This window comes from Haemaphysalis longicornis, unplaced genomic scaffold (genome assembly GCF_048455015.1).
Source record: "Haemaphysalis longicornis isolate Haplotype H1 unplaced genomic scaffold, Haemaphysalis longicornis Haplotype H1 scaffold_29, whole genome shotgun sequence".
NCBI classification, from domain to species: domain Eukaryota; kingdom Metazoa; phylum Arthropoda; class Arachnida; order Ixodida; family Ixodidae; genus Haemaphysalis; species Haemaphysalis longicornis.
This window is the reverse complement of record NW_027526331.1, coordinates 3,517,455-3,532,065: the sequence shown is the minus strand read 5'-3', so window position 1 is coordinate 3,532,065 and position 14,611 is coordinate 3,517,455. Positions and strand designations below refer to the sequence as shown.

The 14,611-nt window shown below is 47.1% G+C and overlaps 1 long non-coding RNA gene across 1 annotated transcript; it reads right to left on the bottom strand.

Moving 5' to 3' along the window:
* Positions 1 to 7,897: 7,897 nt before the first annotated feature.
* LOC144173124 (uncharacterized) lies at positions 7,898 to 13,109 on the bottom strand. Its single transcript, XR_013323162.1, has 3 exons — positions 12,884 to 13,109; positions 12,190 to 12,276; positions 7,898 to 8,005 (listed from the first exon to the last, which is right to left on the bottom strand). It is a non-coding gene; the product is annotated as an uncharacterized LOC144173124 (long non-coding RNA).
* Positions 13,110 to 14,611: the final 1,502 nt, after the last annotated feature.

Here is a 14,611-nt window from a genome sequence, read left to right as displayed (position 1 = left end):
GTCGTTCTCTTCCGTACCCTGTGTTTTCCACTGGTTTTTCATCCATTCAAACATGTACCAACTAGCACAGTTCGATGCCTTGGTATCATAAAAAGACGAATTGTCACTCCTTACAGACAGTTGAAAAAAAAGAAAGTATAAAGCAGGTGACAAAATTAAAATGACAGCAGATTGGTTAACTTTTAATTTGAAGTGATAATATAAAAAATAATGGCATGAATGAAAGTGAGCAGCAACCACAGGACCATGATGCTAGGCCAACATTCCATTTTGAAGCAAAATATCCGCTTTCAACGCTACATAGGCCAAACATGCAATGCGGCAACCCTTTAGGCCCACAAAACCTTCCATAATCTTTAAAAAAGCTACAATTTAGTTGAGAAAAACTGACCACAACAAATTGGAATTGACAACTAGATACAGTTGTCACACCAAAGCAAGCCGGCGAAAGATGAACAGATATCTAGCTGTTCTACCCCCTATTTGTGCCCTAGCCTCTGATCCGCTGCAGCAAACAAAAAAATTGTTTATATGTAGAACTATGGCTCTTGGTCAAACATAGACAGTTCTAATGAAGGAGCCAAGTAGGTTCCGAAACGTTGGGAACGCTTCGGATAAAGTCCTTGGTTAGAGTATTATATTTGTTTCCATCAAACACAAAAAAATGCATGGTAAAGCGCTAACATTAACTTTGTCTACTGCGGTTCCTTCATGGTGACATCACTACAGGAACCAAAAATAGAATACAGTGCATTAAAGGGGCCATTCGGACAACATAGAAGTTCGCTTCGTTCAAAATATTTCCTGTTTTATAGTGCCCCACCGCTTCAGCAAATGATGCTGCATTCACTGAGAAATTAATTTAGGTTAAAAGTCTGATTCTCCCACCATATCGTGTGTTTTTGGGATGTCAGCAATGAAGCCATAAGTGCATGTAATCAAACAAACTACTGCGTCACTCGGGTCTGCAGCCTTTCTAGCCATCAGTCCTCCCAGGTGGAGCTACCATACTCATCCCCAAACCGTTGTTTGCCATTGCTTTGTTTTTGACCGCGTCTGCACCTGGCTTGTTTTCGTTACTGTAGAAAGTAATGGTTTTGTGAAACATGACGTATCCTCGACAAACAGGGTCACGTAAGACAACATCGCCTATGCCAATCGGCCAGGGCCGTGCAAGCCAACTCCAAAGCGGCGGAGTGCTGTGCAGCTAAAACAAGCATAGTGCACGCCGTACCAACAGCAGTGCGCATCGGTACTTGTATGTGTACGCGTATTTTCGTAACTTTCATTGTTTACTGCCCCATTTTTACTGCTGTAAAATGAATATGCATTACATTTAAGCGCAAATAGCTCATTCGGCATGCTTATAAGGCCTGCCCAATTTGCGTTTGCTTTTGCCGGCCTCAGCCAATCGCACAGCTGGGGACATATGACATCATAGGTACTGCTGTGGGAAATGAGCTAGTGGGTCGCATGGCCATTCCCTTTTTCCTAATTATATAGCTTATTCGAGTGAAGTGCAGCTAAAAATGGTGTCAGTATGATTCTAACGAGGCAATCTGTCGAATGAATCAAACTTGTGTGTTGTCTGCATGGCCCCTCTAAGCAAAGACAAGGCAGCCAATTTTTTTATTTAGGCTGCCTTCGTGCACACAGTACGGGACTCCTGACATATTTACAGTTGCAATAAAAATCAGAAATAGAACGAATATACATTGGACACTCCACAATGTCCAAAAACAAAGGAATAATGTGCGAGTGAGCTACCTAAAACACTGCGACAGAAGATCATATACATCAAGGCAACTAATAAAACCATGGCTAGTGCATAGCCACTACGCAGCTCATTTGTTAAGAGCTTAGGTGCGTCCCCACAAGTTGGCTGTGTAAACCCACTGACACCTAACACAGTCCAAGGTTCGACGAAAACTCGTCAGGGGAGGGTGATTCATTGATGAAATACAAGCAGGCACTCGCCTGGTCAAAAACAAATAAATAAAGACGCCTTGGGGCCCCTACTGGCCCCTTGTTCACAATGAAGAGGGGGTGAAAGGTCGCGACTATCTATAGGTTCGGTGGCGCAGATTGCGCATGTATATCTCGGGGAGATTACCCCGCTACCGGTTAATCGTGTTTTTAGTTGGTTGAATATGCTCTGATCCTAAAAGTAGTCGTGTTGACAGGCGCTTCTCTGATGCGATTATGCTTGCGGAATCCTAATCGATGGAGTGGTCAGTAGCCAGGTGATGATCCGCCGAGGCAATTCAACTTGCATTGCCTTTTTTGACATCGTTCTGGTGCTATTGACTTCTTTTAAAACTTTCCAGTTTCACCTATGTAGGATTAGGAACGAAAAAGAGACGCCGACCAGTCCAAACAAAACGTACTGACGTTTGGGCTTCCAGCACGGAAGCCTTGTTCACAATAAATGCATCACCAGAAGTAGGTCGTTTAAGTGGGCTCAAATAATCGCTGCAAAGAGCGTGCGTAGATCGGGTTTAGATTTCCGTCGTTACGATTGACTGCGTTAGATGTGGTCTGAATGATTAGTGATTCCAGATGTAGCCGTGATGCTGTCACTTTTTCTGTAGCGACGATTCTTGCATTGTCCCAATCAATCTTGTGGTCATTCACGACGGCGTGTTCGGCTAAAGCATTGTTGCGGACGCTTTTATTCTTTACGTCACGTGCGTACTGCTGCAGACGATTCTTATAATTTCCTGATTCCCCGATATACACGCCACTGCAGTCTGCACAAGGTATCTCGTATACCACACCGGGGAAGCACTCCTTGGGCAAGCGGTCCTTGACTCTTACGAGCTCATGGCGCATCTTTTTGGCTGGAACGTGGGCCACCTGCACGTCATATTCCCGTAGGATACGTGCCAAACATTCACTTGTTCCTGGAAGGTAGGGCACAGGAGCTCACTTCATCGGGGCAGTTGGCGTTCCGTTGCGTTTTTAAAGTGCCTAGGGTAACCGCAGCTAGCCAGGTCGTCCCGTACCTTTGCCGTGTCCACCGCCGCATCCTCGGGCTTCGAGCACAATCTTTTCGCACGCTGCAGTAGCGTTCTAACAACAGCCGTCTTGCGGGAAGCGGGGTGCACGAAGTTGAAGTTCAGGTAGCGGCCTGTGTGCGTTTCCTTGCGGTACACGCTGAAACGTAGCCTCTGGCCCTGCCGAGACACGAGGACGTCCAGGAAGGGAAGTTTGCCATTGGCCCCCTCTTCTGACGTGAACTGAATATCACGTTCCATACTGTTGAGGTGGGCCAGCAAGCTGTTCGCCGCGTCTTTCTGAACGACGCCGAAACAATCGTCGACATAACGCAAGAACACTTTTGGTTGAGGGGCAAAGGAGGCTAGCGCGCGTGCTTCCAGCGCTTCCATAGTCAGGTTCGCCGCCGTGATCGAAATAGCGGTACCCATTGGAGTCTCCTGCCTTTGCTTGTAAAAATGGCCTATAAAGACGAAGTACGTATTGTTGAGGCAAAAATCTAGAAGCCTACGTAGTTCTGGCACATCCATCGGTGATCTCTTGGGCAACGTCTGATCAGCCTTGAGAGCAGCGGTGCATAGGTTGACAGCCAGGTCAATCGGAATGCTCGTGAAAAGGGACTTCACGTCGAAGGACACCATCAAGTCGTCTTTCTCGATCACGGTGTTGCGAGTCTTCTCGACAAAATCGAAAGAATTACGAATGTGAATGGTCCCTTTACCGACGAGCGGCGCCAGAACTTGGTGCAGGAACTTCGACAGGTGGCCCTGCACCAAGTTCTGGCTCCGCTCGTCGGTAAAGGGACCACTCACATTCGTAATTCTTTCGATTTCGTCGAGAAGACTCGCAACACCGTGATCGAGGAAGACGACTTGATGGTGTCCTTCGACGTGAAGTCCCTTTTCACGAGCATTCCGATTGACCTGGCTGTCAACCTATGCACCGCTGCTCTCGAGGCTGATCAAACGCCCAAGAGATCACCGATGGATGAGCCAGAACTACGCAGGCTTCTAGATTTTTGCCTGAACAATACGTACTTCCTCTTTATAGGCCATTTTTACAAGCAAAGGCAGGAGACTCCAATGGGTGCCGCTATTTCGGTCACGGCGGCGAACCTGACCATGGAAGCGCTGGAAGCACGCGCGCTAGCCTCCTTTGCCCCTCAACCAAAAGTGTTCTTGCGTTATGTCGACGATTGTTTCGGCGACGTTCAGAAAGACGCGGCGAACAGCTTGCTGGCCCACCTCAACAGTATGGAACGTGCCATTCAGTTCACGTCAGAAGATGGGGCCGATGGCAAACTTCCCTTCCTGGACGTCCTCGAGTCTCGGCAGGGCCAGAGGCTACGTTTCAGCATGTACCGCAAGGAAACGCACACAGACCGCTACCTGAACTTCAACTCCGTGCACCCCTCTTCCCGCAAGACGGCTGTTGTTAGCACGCTACTGCAGCGTGCGAAAAGATCGTGCTCGAAGCCCGAGGATGCGGCGGTGGACACGGCAAAGGTACGGGACGACCTGGCTAGCTGCGGTTACCCGAGGCACATTATAAACACAACAGAACGCCAACTGACACGACGGGGACAACTGGACGTGCCTCCTGCCCCGATGAAGCGAGCTCCTGTGCATTACCTTCCAGGAACAAGTAAATGTTTGGCACGTATCCTACGGGAATATGACGTGCAGGTGGCCCACGTTCCAGCCAAAAAGATGCGCCATGAGCTCGTGAGAGTCAAGGACCGCTTGCACAAGGAGCGCTTCCCAGGTGTGGTATACGAGATACCTTGTGCAGACTGCAGCGGCGTGTATATCGGGGAATCAGGAAATTATAAGAATCATCGGCAGCAGCACGCACGTGAAGTAAAGAATAAAAGCGTCCGCAACAATGCTTTAGCCAAACACGCCATCGTGAATGACCACAAGATTGATTGGGACAATGCAAGAATCGTCGCTACAGAAAAAGTGACCATCACGGCTACATCTGGAATCACTAATCATTCAGACCACATCTAACACAGTCAATCGTAACGACGGAAATCTAAACCCGATCTACTCACGCTCTTTGCAGCGATTATAGAAGCCCACTTAAACGACCCACTTCTGGTGATGCATTTATTGTGAACAAGGCTTCGGTGCTGGAAGCCCAAACGTCAGTACGTTTTTTTTTGGACTGGTCAGCGTCTCTTTTTCGTTCCTAATGTACCCTCCCGGCCAGACGGGATTCCATCATGCTCTCGATTTCACCTATGTAGGATGCGTCGCAATCCTTGCATGGATTTTGTAGGCAACACCGGGGAATCTTGATTTTTCTAAAGGGTCCTTCACGCGTACCAGCTTCTGATTAAGCCTGTTCGTTGGCACGTGTGCAATTTTAACGCCATATGTGCCAGACACCCTTGCAAGAGCTTCACTGATGCCTTGCGTGTAGAGGACGGCAGCGCGGTTTTGCCTGTATTTTTCAGGAACCCTTTCGGGGGAGGCAACTGAAGCCCGCAATTGTTGCGTCCTCACAAGCTTTGAAGGGTAGCCATTGCTGCGAAGGTCCTTCCTTACCACGGCTAGCTCTTGCTTGCGCAGACCAGGCTCAGAGCAGATTCGTGATGCGCGTGAGAAGAGCGCAGCGGCGACGGAGCGTTTTTGGCCTATAGGATGCGCTGAGTCGAACCCCAGGTATCTACTCGTGTGGGTCGGCTTTCGATACACACTGGTTGTAAATCCTTTGGCCAACCGTCTCACAAGTACGTCGAAGAAGGTGATCTGTCCATTATTTTCCTGTTCCATGGTGAACTGGATGCTTGGAACACAAGAGTTTAGATGCTCAAATAAAGGCATTACGTCTCGGCGGTGGATCACACAAAAACAGTCGTCTACGTAGCAGACAAACATCTTGGGGCCGTCTTGTACGAGTATAGCGCAGAATTTTCTGGAGCCTCTAAGGCAATATTCGCACAGACTGCTGAAACGGAAGCTCCCATCCCTGTTCGAAACCGCTGGTCCGTTGAAAACAAAATATATGTGTTCTGCAGGCCAAATTCCAGGAGACAATATAAGTCTTGCGTCTCAATTGGCGAACGTGAAGGCAGAGATGCATCGTTCTCGAGTAGATCCTTGCAACTCCGGACCGCGTAATTTTGCCTGGAATTTGGCCTGCAGAACACGTTTTGTTTTCAACGTATAATGTTACAAGCAGCAGTTTGGAACAGCGATGGGAGATTCCATTTCAGCAGTCTGTGCGAATATTGCCTTAGAGGCTCTAGAAAATTCTGCGCTATGCTCGTACAAGACGGCCCCAAGATCTTTGTCTGCTAAGTAGACGACTGTTTTTGTGTGATCCACCGCCGAGACGTAATGCCTTTAATTGAGCATCTAAACTCTTGTGTTCCAAGCAACCAGTTCACCATGGAACAGGAAAATAATGGACAGATCGCCTTCCTCGACGTACTTGTGAGACGGTCGGCCAAAGGATTTACAACCACTGTGTATCGAAAGCCGACCCACACGGGTAGATACCTGGGGTTCGACTCTGCGCATCCTATAGGCCAAAAACGCTCCGTCGCTGCTGCACTCTTCTCACGCGCATCACGAATCTGCTCTGAGCCTGGTCTGCGCAAGCAAGAGCTAGCCGTGGTAAGGAAGGACCTTCGCAGTAACGGCTACCCTTCAAAGCTTGTGAGGACGCAACAATTGCGGGCTTCAGTTGCCTCCTCCGAAAGGGTTCCTGAAGAAGACAGGCAAAAACGCGCTGCCGTCCCCTACACGCAAGGCATCAGTGAAGCTCTTGCAAGGGTGTTTGGCACATATGGCGTTAAAACTGCACACGTGCCAACGAACAGGCTTAAGCAGAAGCTGGTACGCGTGAAGGACCCTTTAGAAAAATCAAGATTCCCCGGAGTTGCCTACAAAATTCCATGCAAGGATAGCGATGCATCCTACATAGTTCACTGGAAATTTTTAAAAGAAGAATTCAATAGCACCAGAACGATGTCAAAAAGGGCAATGTAAGCTGAAATGCCTTGGCGGATCATCACCTGGCTACTGACCACGTCATCAATTGGGATTCCGCAAGCATAATCGCATCAGAGAAGCGCCTGTCGACACTACTTTTAGAATCAGTGCATATTCAACCAACTAAAAACACGATTAACCGGTCGCGGGGTAATCTCCCCGAGATACACATGCGCACTCTGCGCCACCGAACCTATAAATAATCGAGACCTTTCACCCCCCTTTCATTCTGATCAAGGGACCAGTAGGGGCCCCAAAATGTCTTTATTTGTTTATTTGTTTTTGACCAGGCGAGTGCCTGCTTGTATTTCATCAACACCGAACTAACCCGCCTGAATCACCACTTTATAGACATTGAGCAATTCTTTGAATTGGTTTATTGTAGCAAGCTGTCTTGTTTATTTCCTTATTTTTTTGGCATTTCCTGTCTCATTTGAAATTGGGAGAGCAGATAGCTTTTACTACGGGTCATGCACTGGTGACAACAAATATTTGATTTCACTTTAAACAATTTTGAGTTCTGTTTTATTGCTCACCAGCCAATGACCTGAAATATAAGAGGCTCTTAAAACATGCGCTGGCATTTCTTTCCTGCACTGTAGTACAACTAATCATGACTTTTATCATATTTTGTTCACAAATTGTAATATTTAGAAAGTATTCAGCTGAATGAAAACGTTATTTCAGAAGCATGCGCAATCAACAAGGCCTCAATGACTCTCCCCACGTGGTTCACTTGTTTCTGTCACAAATAACCTGATTGCAGCCACATTCCACCCAAGACGAAGGTAACATACCCTCTGGGATGATGAATATTTAAAATGCCTTACGAGTAAGTGCTCAGCACATGAAATTGTGGCATTAAAACAGAAGATCCGTTTGCGGCATTCTTCACTTGGGCACCGCTTGATCACAAACTTCGAGAAGCTGAAAAATGCTCCATGCGCCGCTCCAGCCAGCAGAAACAATGGAGGACGCAAGTTGGTAGGTGGACCGTTGGCATCCTGCGATTGTGAAGATTTTTATTTAGTAGATGCTCTTCTTTTTGTACCATTGTTCATTTTTCCTTTAACAAGCAGCTGAACTCCTGCAGGTTCTACGAATCATACAAGCATAATAAAATGCAGCAATGCAGAACAATCGGCAGGTTACCTCAATTTTTCTTTTCTTGGAATGAAAACAATGTAGGTAATCTATACACAACTACAATCAAACCTTTCAATTTTTACCTACTTCACTCCTAACAAGCCCGCATACACGTTAGACATGTGAGAAAGCTGCTACATTTATGCCCACAAACTTAATCAGGCATCAGAAATCGGCAGGGAACGACGTGTTACCTTTAAATGGCACTTTTTTTGTTCAAAACACGTAAATGGGCGAGAAAGGCCCATAACTATGATTTCGTACCCTTATCTGGAATGGTTTTCAGGCAATGCTTACATCTCACTTCAGTACCTTCAGGTGGTGGAGATCTTTGAAAAGTCATTGCGGGCAAGTGGGTTGTGTTCAAGCCCTCGTATCTTGCCAGCATATGCTGGATTCCAGCATTCCCAATTTAACGTGACGACTCGAATGTGGTGGATGCAAGAAAGAATAAGCACACGCCAAGGGCGTAGCCGGGGGGGGGGGTCCAGGTGCCCCCCTCCCCCCTTCTTCATAATGTTTTATGCCAAGGCTGGTGTGCGGTTTAGGCAGCCTGAAAAACCGCCTGAAGTTACCTGCAGTTTTAAGGACATTCTTGCTCACATAAAGCTGAAAACAAGGGCTATGTCAACGTCTGATCCCTGCGCCCGCTCCACATGCTGTACCTGTCAATATATACAGCCCGGCTGCATTTCGCGCCGGATACACCGACAAGCACCGGGAACCTGCCGCGAGCCGATCAAAACAGCCCCACTGTTTCAATGGCGGAACAGCACGGCCGGGGAATGGCAGAACAGCAGGAAAAGCCGCATATAGGCTTACATGTGGTCGGGAGCGTGTCATTCCTTGTCTTTACACTGGTACAAAGTATAATCACATGACAGAGCATGTCGCTGTATTTTGTTCAGTCAACTATCAATCCTTGATATGTTTATTTTTCTACTGACATCGCATTTCATTGACTATTGCAGATCCATAATTTCTGCTGCATAAAAAGCATTGCTCTGCCCATGTTGTATTTCCTCCACATCAACAAAACTACACAATTCTCCTTATTGCGGAGCTTTGTTTTTTTGGCACTATTCCACTGTTTCCTTGACCTCCCTCTTGGTTAGAATCAGCATTCTGTATTTGCTTAACCGGAATTTTACTGAAGCCATGTCTGTTTCGATTTAACAGATAGAAATATAATGAAATTTAAGAAACGTGCAACAAGCTCAACATTCCACAGCAGTGCAATAAGGTGTTCTGCTTAGCGCAAGTGTACTACTCACGTTACTAGCACAAAAAATAACAAAAGGCGATTACTTAACGACGAAGACGCACGTTTGCTAGCTTCACCGCCATAATATACGAATGCGCCGCATGTACAGTCCACTGCGATTCGATGGTTGTCGCGGGAAAGCTACTCTTTCAAACGAAGCAGAAAGAACACCAGCTTTAGCAAATATTCCATGCAAGTTTTGTTATCGTCGGCGTAATAAAGGGCAACTAAGTCCAAGTCTGTGCTTGATAACAACGAATGTACAGCTTGAAACCCAAAGGGTGGCAAGTCAGTCGTGCGGGCCATTGTTGTATCATGGAACAGCCAACAAGGGAGCGAAGAGTGCGAAATCTCGATTTTCATGGTTCCGAAACGAAACCGTGGGCTGGTGGCACGCTTGGCCGCTCGATGCTGGCGCGATAACCTTCAAATCGTGCTCGACTGTACTTCATAGCTGACAAGAAAACTTAATAGTCCCTTTTCTAAAGGAAAATCTAAAACACGAGAATCTTGATAGCAAACATTCAGTGTTGGCCTCCACTTCCTCCCGACGAACTTCGGGGACCGCGCGCCACTCACGAGCGCACTCATGATCACGCTCACGAGCGCGGGTCCGCCTAACCACCTGCTCTGCGGACGAATGATTCGCCCGTGGTCAGCCCATAGACCAGCGAACGGGAATTTAGGTGATCCTAATTATCATCACCATCTAAGCTCCTTAAAGGAGCCATGAAGAGAAAACACAAGTTTGGTTCATTCAAAAGATTGTCTCGTTAGAATCATACTGACACCACTTTTAACGTAAACTTCGCTCAAATAAGCTACATAATTAGGAAAAACGGGAATGGTCATGCGACCCACCAGCTCATTTCCCGCAACAGAACCTATATGTCACATGAGCTAAGCTCTGCGATTGGCGGAGGCTGGCAGAAGCAGACGCCAATTAGGTAGAGCTTACAAACTAGACGAATGAGCGATTTGCGCTTAAATTTAGGGCACATTCTTTACAAAGCAATAAGAATGATGGGACAAACAGTGGAAGTTACGAAAGCACATGTAAACATAGAAGTACTGATGCGTTCTGCTGTTCGTACTGCGCACAGCATGCTTGGTTTAGCTGTGCACAGCACTGCGGGGCTTGGGGTTGTCTCAGACGACACTGGCCGATTGACGCAAGCAACGGTGTCTTACGTGACCCCATTTGTCGAGCGAGCACTGTTTCAGGGAACGAATATTTTCTCCCAGAACAAAAACAAGCCAGATTTAAATGCGGGCAAAAACAAACCAAACGCTTGCCACGGTATGGTGGCGCCATCTAGGTTACAGAACGTAAAAAAAACGCGGGAACAAACCAACACCGCTGTACAGGGTGGAGACAACCTTTGAACGGTCCCGTGCCGCCGCAATTGGGCCAACAGGCTCAACGCGTTATTCTTTTCGTTTCCCACGAGACCTAGCAACGCGAAACAGACAATATGATTCAAACTTCTTCAGTAAACCGCGTTGCGGCGATAATTTTAGCGCGGTTTTGACACAATGACTTGCTTCGGCGGCGAGCGAGCAACCGAAAATGGCGGCGCCAGCGTATACGTGTCTCTGCCCTGTACGGCGGATGCGTGAATGAAGGTACTCTAGGCTGCAGAGCGGTCGGTTCCTGTGATGTCATTTGGGACCACGAAAACGCACGATTGAGTGGGAAAATCAAAATTTTAACCTAAATTGTTTAATTTCTCAGTGAATAAAGCACCGTTTGTATCCAGACAAGCGCTGGGGGCACTATAAAACACGAAATCTTTCGAATAAAACCAACTTGCATTTTCTCTTCATGGCTCCTTTAAGGTGGGCTTTACAGTTAGCGTTGAGCATACACAAATCGCATGTTAAAGTCAGTTATTTCAAGGCATCTTGCGCGTTGTTTGCAAAACAACGCGCAAGATGCCTTGCCTACATATTTCCCCGTCCCATCTTTTGGTCGACCACGGCTCCCCCCCCCCCCCCCCCCCCGAAAAAAAATTCCTTGCGCCTGGCAAACGCCCAATCAGGAGTACGTTCAGCATGCACGTCGGTTGTTTAAAAAAAGGGTGTAATGTATTGCTCAGAAGACTCAATGCTTGCACGCATCTTGGAGCAGCAACGGCCTTGACAGATGTGTTTGAGTGGTTTTCCTCTCTCATAACATCCACAGTGCTTTCAGGAAAAGCCCCAGGCCTAACAATTGCAATGTTCCAGTTAAGAATAATGCTGCGGATACTTTACATTTTTCAAATCTTTTTCTTTGTGGAAGGATGTTTGTTTATTGGCGGTACAGCACTAGCGTGCGTAAATCGCAGCCTTCAGAACCCCAATCAGGCATGTTTAAATGGTACAGGCAGTTACATAACTATTTGAAAAAGTGGACTGCAAGGACTGTCAATTCACATGATAAACATCCAAAAAATAGCTGAAAACAGAACTGGTAAGGCTTTATCGAAGACTAAACTACAAAGGTAATAACATTTTTGTGTCACCACCTAAGAAATATGGCTTCACCGTAAACATGACTAACACCAGGAAGATCGTATACATGGTGATTAACTGCTACGCCCACATTATGATTTTGGGTGAAACTTTGAGTTTTCCGAAATTAACAATAAAGGTTGCCATTGAGCGCCTACATGTTAGGTTATGCATGAAACACCAATAATTGTTACGGGGGAGAGAACTTGTACATACAAGTAATCGAACAATATTCAAGTATGATAGCCCACTGTGCTACCAAAACTGTGTTTGAAAACTTACGTTCTGGCGGCCAAACACTGTTGACAATGCTTGTGGCTCTTGTCCGGTTGAATGGAGGGACGTGATGCGCTCAGACCGTCCAGAGGTCTAAAACGGGATGACACATGATTACCACACATGCAAGAATGGAAATGATTAGGTGCACGAATGTTACGTCTCGGGCAACAACATTCAGCCAAAATCACTGCCCGCGTACCGCGGCACCGTACACATGGTGAGGTGGCTCGCCGCAAACGCAACGAAGCTTGCGAGGCGCGCACATTCGCTCGCAAACGATTCTTCCTCGCAATTCCCAACACGGCACAAACGACTGCGGTGATCAACGAAGCCGAAAACGCTGCGCAGCACAGTTTAGAGGAGTATACCCGCCCGTGTTCTGATAAACTACGCGTAAGACGTGGTTCGCAGTGGTGAACTCTGAAGCTGTTCAATATAGTGCTGCGGAATGGGAAACGTTACTGAGTTACTGAGCGCCACGGCGTTACTGAGCGCCAGTGCGTTTAGCGCTCAATGCAAGCACCACAATCTTTCGCACATCGCCTTTCTAGAGACGAGCCCTCTAGGTTCAACCTCGCCAGTTCAGTTAAACAATTCACACACGCGTGCTCCTGTTAACGAATCCTTAAAGCGGCGATGACAGCTACAAACGACATCCAGTGACAAGAAAGGCGGCAAATGTGACGAGACAGCTTACCGAGAGGAGCCGACGCAGAAGAGCGAGCGACGTTCAGAGGCAAGCGCCAACGAAATTAGCCGTCTTCAGGTGGCAAAGTTGTTCTCAAATACTCCATCGCGAAGTCGAACACGACAGACACAACCGAAGACGACGAGGTGCCCAATTAATCATAATAACTGCGCTTGTTTAACCGCACACCACTGTAAACACGTAAGACGGGTCACGGGGTATCTGTTCCGGAATCCGGCCACGCCGCCGCGCGCCGTACTCAGGGAATCGGCCGTCGGCAGGGAGTTGCGTAAACAAATTAAAACGACAACAATAAATAATTGCCTCTTTTACTGAATATAACATAATCTTTAGGTTTATTATTTATTGTGTGTATTATAATAAAGAAGCTTAGATATTTAAAGTTTACAAACACAAAACGCGAACTGAAGCTTTTGGCGCTCGATTTGAACGTTAAAAAAAGCAGCAGATAGTAAGATAACACTGCGCAATGAAATTTGGCAGTGTTCTAGTGTAAGTAATCGTATTATTATTTGGCGTCTGTTTATTTAGCGCCCGATTTCATGCCCCTACCTCCCCAACTTTTGTTTTCTTTTGATATCTGCCTTGTTCTCCAACGTTGTTTCTGCAGGAGAAACTATGTGGTCTGTTTATTGCATTTGTACACAATATTTACGGTCGCTAACAATAAGAATGGAATAAAATTGTGATTGCTAGTACGTTATAACTCCACTGAGTGACGAGAATGACTGTTGTCAGAGAGGGCTATGATTGTGCTGGTGGGGCAGGAGAGGAACAGGGAACGACGGAATGATGATACAGATGTCACAGTTCAAGGCTGTGCTGTGCTCCGTGCAAGGCTGTAGAAAACAAAAAGTGGGAGGGGGAGTGTTATTCTGTCGAAGTCGTAACAAGCAAGGGCTGATATTTTTTCCTGTTTCAACGTCGGTGCTGCCGATGCTTTTTATTGAATTTGGCAGCTTTTTTTTTTCTTTTGAACATTTTTGACGAGGTTGGGAGGATGGTGCAATGGGATGTCTTTTTGAAATTATATTGCATGCATGGCCTCAATCAATGAAGAGCTGAACACCTTTCCCACACCCTTTCAACACCCTTCCTAAAAACAGGGTGTTGAGGTTGGTCAACACCCTTTTTTTCACGCAAAAAGGGTGGAGAGCTACGAAAAAGGGTGTGGAGATTCAAGAAAAAGGGTGTGAGGGCCTCCCAACACCCTTTTTTCAATTATTTTACACCTTTTTTGGCCAAAAGGGCGTAAAAAAGTTTAGTGTGTAGGCTGCTCTTGTGATTACACACACAAAAAAAATTCCCTCGCATTTCCCCGAGGGGGAGAATGTGAAAGTGCGAATGCATGGTTGTCGGCCCGCTTGCGGCGCTTGCGCTCGGCCCCCGCAGCCCACCGCCTCGCCGCCTTCTCTTCCATTGGGTTTGTAGTATCACGTGCACACCACGCAGTTATCAAGCCGCTATAACGCCGCTGAGTCGCCAACGCACGCCGCTGACGACGTAGTTTGAATGCGTTAAAGATATAAGGCGCGTCACTAACACTGATATCACCGTCGCGTCCGTGGCTTGGTCGGTAGAGCGTCGCGCTGCGGCCGCAAAGTCCTGGGATCGAAACCTGGCGCCGGATGCTGTTTCTTTTTTAAATATAGAGGAACACTGCGGACGCCGCCACCGCCGCCGCCGCCGCCGCCGCCGCCGGCGGTGGATGGTTTG